This window comes from Ictidomys tridecemlineatus, unplaced genomic scaffold (assembly GCF_052094955.1).
Source record: "Ictidomys tridecemlineatus isolate mIctTri1 unplaced genomic scaffold, mIctTri1.hap1 Scaffold_4535, whole genome shotgun sequence".
In the NCBI taxonomy this organism is placed as follows: domain Eukaryota; kingdom Metazoa; phylum Chordata; class Mammalia; order Rodentia; family Sciuridae; genus Ictidomys; species Ictidomys tridecemlineatus.
Window position 1 is genome coordinate 1 of NW_027522937.1, and position 8735 is coordinate 8735.

Below are 8735 nucleotides of genomic sequence, written 5' to 3' on the forward strand. Positions count from 1 at the left end.
TTTTTTTATTTGACTCTCTCGCCAATTTTTTTTTTTTTTACGGTGGCATAGAACTATAATATAGTCTATGGCTGTAATAAAGAGTATTTCAGAAACATAAAAGCCATCCCCTAGATGGTATGAAGTTCAGAGATTTCTATATTAAAATCTGCCCCATTAAGAGATTAATTAACATCCAGTTAAAATGACTTAGTAAACTTCATTTTCTAATTCAAGCAATTTTTCAATTATTTTAATATGGATAGTTCATTTAACATTATAAATTATAAAAAATAAACAGTATTAATATTACAATAATACAAAATAGGTAACATTGATGTTCTTATGCTAAATATCTGAAAATGTTTACATACACTATAAAATATTTCTAAAATCACCATTAAAAATTGGAAAGCCATCTGAGTGATATTTACACAGGATGGTCACCACTGACAATGGTGTGGTAAATTCCTTTGCCATTTTTGGTCATCACACTCAAACCCTAAATAGTAATTGAATCTAAAATCATTTTCTGTGAATGAAATATAAGGCCTTAGATTATAATTTCCTTCTGAATATATGGAATCTTGGAATATTATTTCGATGATTAATTTTATACATTTGCCAATTTTACATTTAGGCTGAGTTCTATAACACTCAATGTTTCTAAATTTTATACTTTTATTAGAAATTGTTAGGTTAAAACCTAATTAGAAAAAATGTTTTAGGTGCAAGATAATTGCTCATGGTCTGACCCTTCTACTATAATATTGTGGTAGAAAACCCTAGGAAAACTATCATAATATATCAATTTATTAATAAAATTTTCAGTAACCCATTAACCAATTTCTGTTTTGTAAAAAAGTTCCTCAAAATGTCCAGAGTTAATCAACATACACTAAAAATATACAGAAAAATCTTCAAACTCTTATTGGAATGTACACTGCTGGTGATTCATCTATGGTGATATTTGTCAAAAAATTAGACTCTTTAAAAGAAAATCCGACACAATAATTTTTTTCTAAATTGATATTTTCATAAATAGGCTATTATCCTAAAATTTCAATCTACATTTCACAAGATGGTTAATATTGAGAATTATACTATTAGGAAATTTTAAATGTACCTCTTTGGACATTTCTATACTGCAAAGAAAGCTAGACAAAATATTGACTTTTGCATACTAAAATATTAAGGCATAAAAATACTGTACTTTGCATTTGAAGAAATAATGTATTAATTATTTTTCAGAAAATGAATAATAACTCTTGAAAATAACTGAAGAGGGAAATATAGGGTGCTAAGTTAACTCTTTGGTACAATTAGTTGTTGCAACAACAGTAGTACCAAATATTCAAGGACTGAATAAAAACATTTTTTTCCCTCCACAAACAAGCAATTAGCTTCTCCAAGGAAGAACATATCTTCAAAATGACAATAAAGAAACACAAAATGTGAAAGCTTCATTTGATATTTAACCATAATATGAAAATATTTTTAATTTGTGTATTTCCAGTCTTGAATATAAAATTATATTTAGATAATTTTAGAATTCTTTTCCAGAAAGTATGTGCAGTTTTGTGACTAGGTAGAGTATTCTGTATAGAATTCTGTACAGAAAAAGACTGTACAGAATACAGTCTTTAACTTTTGAAAGAATTTTGGATTTTAATTAATTCTATCTTGCAATCTTTTAAGTACTTAAATTTAGTTATTCAGTTCTAAAAATTTCTGATTGTAGTTTCATACAAATCACAACATGGTGTGAGATGAAACAGGAAATAATGTTAAAGTATGATGTATCAGTAAGGAGCCAGCTGCAGATCCTGTCTCTGTCACTGCTGACTGTGTGACTGCAGGGCACATCTCTGTTTCTCAATTTCCTCATCTATAAAAGAAAAATTAATGTGCCTAGTGTATTGAAAAAAAATTAAATAAAAAAGTCTTGAAAAAACAAGCTTAAATTAAAAAGTACCCTTAGTTTACATGTATCCTAATATTAAAATAACGAAAAAGCATCAGGTATGTCTCTGTGAAATACTAATTGAAGTATCATTGCTGTTTGGAATGAACACCACTATTTATTACTGTGGAGAATATAAAGTCAACCCAATATATGTAAGAGAAATATGTCAGATATAATGCTATAAATGGAATTTTAAAAATTAATTCAAATATGTTTTCATTAGAGTTCATATTTTTCTTTTAACATGTTTAGTATTTCTACCAAGAAACAAATTTCTTTCTTCAAATCATAAGTCAATTCTAACATATTAAAAATGTTGTCTTTTTTCTGTGTTTTCCAGATTTTCTATAAAAATATTTAGAAAAAAATCATAAAATCTCCTCATTCTAACTCTTTTTATCAAATAGATATTAATTTTGGATATTACCTTATTTTCTGTATCTACATATCTCTTCACCTACTTGTGGCCCCCATACCACGTGGCACCACTTCCTGAATTTTTGTAGCCTTCTCTCATTTGCTCTGGAAATCTCTCACAAATCTGTAGAGACTTTTATCTCTTTAACAAATGACTCAATTGCATTTCTGTCATATTTTATCAATCATTATGATAATTTCACTACTTGGTTTCTCTTTTATTTATTACAAAAGTGTCCTTGGAAATTTCAAGAAAACCATGACATGTGTAACCACAGTTAAGCAAAAGCAATTTAAAGTTTATGAAAATTTATTTATTGGCCCAATATCTTCAAATGCAAAATAAAAAAAACTGATAAACAATAACTAAGCTGTTAAATAAAAGAAGTTTAAAATATAAAATGAATAATTTCATTTCATTGACAATTGAATTTCTTCTTAAGCCAAAAACTGTTCTCATATTGAATTTGTTGCCAACACTCACACCATACATGCACAAACATGCATGGGTGCACACATTCAATACCAAAGTTATATAGCATTATTTCCTGTATTTCACGTATCCTTATTCAACTTATGCAGTTGTCCCTCCTGAACTGGGACTTGATTAATACACCTGCATTTATATCAACCATAGTTTTACAAGTTTATTTTAGTAAGAAGATTCAGAGATAGATTTAGTTCAACCTTCCTGTGATAAAGAAAGAACTTGAGAGATACAGCTCAAAGTCTCATGGACTGTGCTATAAAACAATATACAGAGGATGATGAAAAATCCTCAGCTAATAATTTTACCAGCTGTCAACAAGAAGGTTCTGGGTTAGAAGATCCTTCTAAGGATCTTATAAATGTATTACTCAGACATACCAAGGATTCTCTACATAACTACTTATGATATCTCTGCATATTAATCAAATAGAAAATTTAAATAAGCTGCTTTTTTCAACATGTATGAAACTTTGTCTATTTTAATTTTTAAAATAAGTGTAACAATGAATCTTAAAATTTCCTCTGTAGTGATGATTATATAGACATGTTCAAAACCAAGAAATTTTTTCTTTTTTTTTCCTTTTTTTTAGTTTTCTGTTGTTTCCTTCACTCAAGCCTAAGTATAAGAACAGGTAATAATATAGCATAAAAGACCTTTTGCTTTATAATTTTGGTAAAATACCTATTAGCATATTTTTTCTTCTAACTTTGATGTAAAAAGAAGAGATGATCTGGTATCAGAAATGAATAGTTACCACCTAGGGATAGAAATAATGCTATCCTGTTGTTAAAATGCTAAGAAAACAATTATCCTTGAATTTCATATCCATATGAAGGGAAATAAATCTAAACATCTGTTCTGTAGGGATTGGGATTGTGGCTCAGTTGTATAGCACTTGCCTCGCATGTATTAGACATTGGGTTTGATCCTGAGCAATACATAAAAAGAAAAAAAAAGATATCGTATCTATCTACAACTAAGGAAGAATTTTTTAAAAGTCTGTTCTGCAAACCCAGATGCCCTTCAATAGATGAAGGGATTAAAAAATGTGGCATATTCACAAATGGATGATTACTTATTAATAAAAGAGAATAAAATTATGGCATTGGCAGGTAAATGGATGGAATTAGAGAAGATAATGCTAAGTGATGTTAGCCAATCCCCAAAAACCAAATGTCCAATTTTTTTTCTGATTAAAGGAGGCTGGATTATAATGGGATAGGAAGAGGGAGCATGGGAGGAATAGACCAACTCTAGATAAGGCAGAGTTGTTGGAGGGAAAAGGAGGGGGCATGGGGTTATAAATGATGGTGGAATGTGATGAACATTATTATTCAAAGTACATGTATAAAGACATGAGGTGGTGTGAATATACTTTGTGTACAACCAGAGATATGAAAAATTGTGCTCTATATGTATAATAAGAATTGTAATTTATTCTGCTGTAATATATAAATTTTAAAAACCTGTAGAAAGAAAAAAACAAAGTTCTTTAAATACAAATAATTTATTTAATTATTTATAATTTATGCTTTGATATTTTAATCTCTTAATGATTAAAAAAATAATTAGCATTAGCATTTAATTTTAATAAATTTTGGATTCAAATATATCTAGTATCCATAGATATCTCAATAGAAACTATTTTAAGACATTATTTCATTTTATGCATTTCTTCATTAAGAAGCCAACTGCATTTATTTACAGTAGCACCACTTATCTTTGGGGGAGATATATTGCAAATCTCAGTGCATGCATGAAAGCACAGATAATGTCAAATCCTATATTTACTAATTTTTTTCTATTCATTAATACACAGATTTAATGCCTCTTTCATTTTTTCCTTTTCCATTTTAACTAAGTATTTTATGTCTTTTCATTTTGAAGTATGAGAATAAAACTGTAAATATTCACATATCCTTCTCTGCAATTTTATAGAGATTTGTTCTTATGACAGTTCTTAGCAATGTCTGCATATGATTTATTTCTTTCCTTATTAAATTAAAATCTTTCATCTTTCCTTTTAAAGGAAAAACTGTACAGTTTCTCTTTGAAATGTCTCAATTCCAGTATTACTACTCTTGTACTTTGGTGCTATTATTAAGTAAAATATATGTTACTTGAACATAAATATTGCTGCAATGTTACAGTCAATCTGATAATCAAGACAACTATGAAATGACTAATGGCAAAGTAGAATACACTGAATAGTATGCTGGACTAAGGGATGATTTTTGTCCCAGGTGGGATGAAGTGGGATAGTGTGATATTTCTTCATGTTACTCAGAAAAACCTTCCATTTTAAACTTAACATTTTTTTATCTTTGAAATTGTCAATTTGATTGAATGTAACTGAAAGCACAAAAAACAAAACTTCAGACTGGGAATTTGCTGCTAAATTTACTGTCATTATGTCAGTGGTCATTTATAAGAAATATTACTTTAAAATTAATCAAAACTTTTTCATAAATATTTAAGAATTTACTTAATCTATATGAGCACATTGAGATCTATCAATTACACTACTTTTTTCATTGTAATTCCTGCAATTATATGATACTTTTTAATACTAAATCCTAAACTTTCTTAATTTTAAATAAATGCTTCTGTCATGTAATAGTACCTTCTAAATTACAATACACATTTTCCCTCCAAAAATTACATGCTTGACAAACTATATTCTAGTCTGTTAAAGGCAAAAAAATATGTTTCTATTTAAAATATTATTTAAAGAAGTTTTCCCCAAATATTTTTATTCATGAAATTATTATTTGAATATTGTGCATAAAATATGATACTATTCATTTAAATGATTCTAATAAAGGAGAATCATAGAATTATGGTTACATAAATAATATAATTCATCATTTTTTTATTCATTTAACTATAGTGTTTATCAATAGAAATATATTATGAAATCTTGGCATAATTTTGCATCTGTATTTGAACCTACAAATACAATTCTCTGTGCATTTTCCTTTCTTATTGAAAAATCTTTGAATCTATCTTCATCCAAAGTAATGAATTATGTAAAAATTTTTCAATTATAACCAATTTATTATTAATCCTGGAGGTGAAGGTGTAAATTACTCTCTCTGTCTCTCTGTTTATCGTTTCTATTCAGTGATCATTTTTACTTTTATTTGTTAGGACAGAGGAAGATGTATGTTTTTTTTTCAATATGTAAATTACCAGGCCACATTTAGAATGTTTAATGTCATCTTTGTATGAGGCTTATATTTTGAAAAGCTATTGTGCAGAAATGGTGTCTGATGCAAACATCTTAATGGCAAATAAGCTGATTTTTAAGGGATGAAGTTGTGGTAGCACTTAAAAATGATATCTGGTGTGCATTAGAGAAAAATGCACATAATGTGTGATGAATCAATGAAAATGTAATAGACTTGTCTTTCCTATGTAATTATTTATTCAAAAATATGTATCCCTTTCCAGAAATAAAAATCTAGATGGATTGGATTGTCCTAATATATCTCTTTGGCTGTATGTAAGTAAGATTTTTAGCTATGAACTCTTATGAACAAGCAAGCAGATTGAAAATAAATTGATATGAATAATGGAATAATAAAGTTGTTATGGATGAAAAGGGCTTCTTTGAGGATGTATTTTATTCCCATGAATTGAAGTGGGGTGCATTTATTTTTTCCCCTTACCTATAATGCAAAGAAATATATAGCTTTCAATAATTCTGCCTAAAGGCACTTGAATTTACTTAAGTATGTCTATTTTTTTCCCAATGTGCTCCTTCTTCCCATCCTCCTCTCTTCTTCTTTCCTTCTCTCTCCCCTCTCCTTTCCCCTTCCAGATCCAGTGAATCCAATACAGGCATCTTTTGAGATAATCAGTGTCAAGGAAGGAGAAAAGAGAGCAAACCAATAAAGGCAGCTTGATGCTGTGAAAAGTTCCCAGAATATTACACATTCGAACCAATTACTTAATCTTAATGATTCTTAATTCTCCTCATGCAGAGTTATTTTAAAGAAAAGAAGTAATATGAAAAATAGAATCTGCCATGTTTTATGCTAAGTAAATATTTATGATTAAAGAGAAACATTTATGCATTTAAAAGCTTTATGACAAAATAAAAGAAAATTGAAAATTGAGGGATGCATCGACAGGAAGCCCTTTGTTCGGACAGCTCAACACATAGTTTCCTAGTTAACTGCTATTTCTACAGCTAAAGCTTTCTTCTACAATCAAGATAGAAATACTAAAAGTAAAACCTAAAAGGTAGCCACATTTAGGAGCTGGATCAAAAACAAGGCAATAATCTCAATTTCTTAAGGATAGTGGAAATAATAAAACCTATTTGTTTGTTCAAATATCTCTCTTCTTAAATGATGGAGGGTAATTAGGCTGAACACGAGTGGTCTCATGAAAATCTTCAAAAATGTACTAAAAATGAGACTGAGGCTCTGCAGCATTTATGTAAGCAATGAGAAACTACCACAGTTGGTAGGATCTGCTGGCATGCAGCTTTCAATATAAAAGGACCCAACCATTATGTAAACAAACAAATTCCATGGAGCCCAAAGTATGTGCTGGGCATGGAGTCAGGCCTCCAAGATATTGACATTGTGTGTGTGTGTGTGTGTGTGTGTGTGTGTGTGTGTAGGGGGTGTTACTGTGGGTTTTATGTGTGGTCACAAGTGCAGGTTCCAAATATAACCTACTTAAAGAGAAATGGTATCTTCATTTTTCACACTTCCTTGTAGGTGAAGGCTGATTATTACTTATTTCTTCACAAAGGACTTAACAAATAGTGGCTTGATAAACACCAGAAAGAGATTGCAGTGGTTTTTATTGGTTTTAAGCCCAAAAATATTTCTGTTCAAGAAATACCAGGCTCTGTTCACCAGCTGTCTGTATCTTTGATCAGGTGTCCACACATTTGACCTCCCAGCATGGACACTTCTTCTAGGACACCTCAATGGATTTTGACTAGTAGTCTATATCCATTTTATAAAAGGAACATTTCCTTCAGGGCAGATGTAAACATTAAAATAGTCTCACAATTCTGTCAGGACAATTACAGCTCTATAAAGGCAAGCAATTTATGATTTCTCAGTTACTGCTACATGGCTATTTTCTCTAGGGAGAACTAACCTAAGCAGTCTTCTTAAGATTTCTGCAAGTGCTCACTTTGGCAGCACATATACTAAAATTTGAATGATACAGAGAAGATTAGCATGGCCCCTGCATAAGGATGACATGCAAATTCGTGAAGTGTTCCATATTTTATTTTATAAAAAGATCTCTGAAATCTTGGACCTAATTATGGGCCTCAAAATTCTAATAGAGCCTACTGATATAAAATGTTTATAGTAAGACTTAGAAATTTTAAAGTCTGAGATGTATTATTTGAGAATGTCTGAATGAACACTATAAATAAAACTGATTATAACCTTTCATTGTTACCTGAAACATATGTGCATAGAAGTAAGTAATAAATTGTACAGTCCTGGAAGTTTCCAATCTCTCTATTCTACCAGCCTATTAAATTCTTGTTTGTTTGTAATTTAATTATCTTTTCAATGATTGTTTTTCCCATATTTTTATTGGTGAATTATAATTATATATATTGATGGAATTTATTTTTATATACTTGTATATGCACACAATCTAACCATACAATCTGGCCAATATCACCTCCCAGCATTTCTCCCCTCCCTCCCTACCTCCCATCTCTTGGTGCCTTTCCTCTTTTGATATTCCTTTGATTTTTAAGAAAGTTCACCCTTACCTTTGCTTTCCCTTTTCCTCTCTAGCTTCGGCATATGAGAGAAAATATCTGACACTTAATCTTCTGAGTCTGACTTTTTTCACTTAACGTGATGGTCTATTCATCAAATGATTTTTATCTTT

The 8735-nt window shown here is 29.7% G+C and overlaps 1 non-coding gene across 1 annotated transcript; it reads left to right on the forward strand.

Moving 5' to 3' along the window:
* The first annotated feature begins 8004 nt into the window (after positions 1 to 8004).
* LOC144373654 (U6 spliceosomal RNA) lies at positions 8005 to 8111 on the forward strand. The gene has a single exon (XR_013433250.1). It is a non-coding gene; the product is annotated as a U6 spliceosomal RNA (small nuclear RNA).
* Positions 8112 to 8735: the final 624 nt, after the last annotated feature.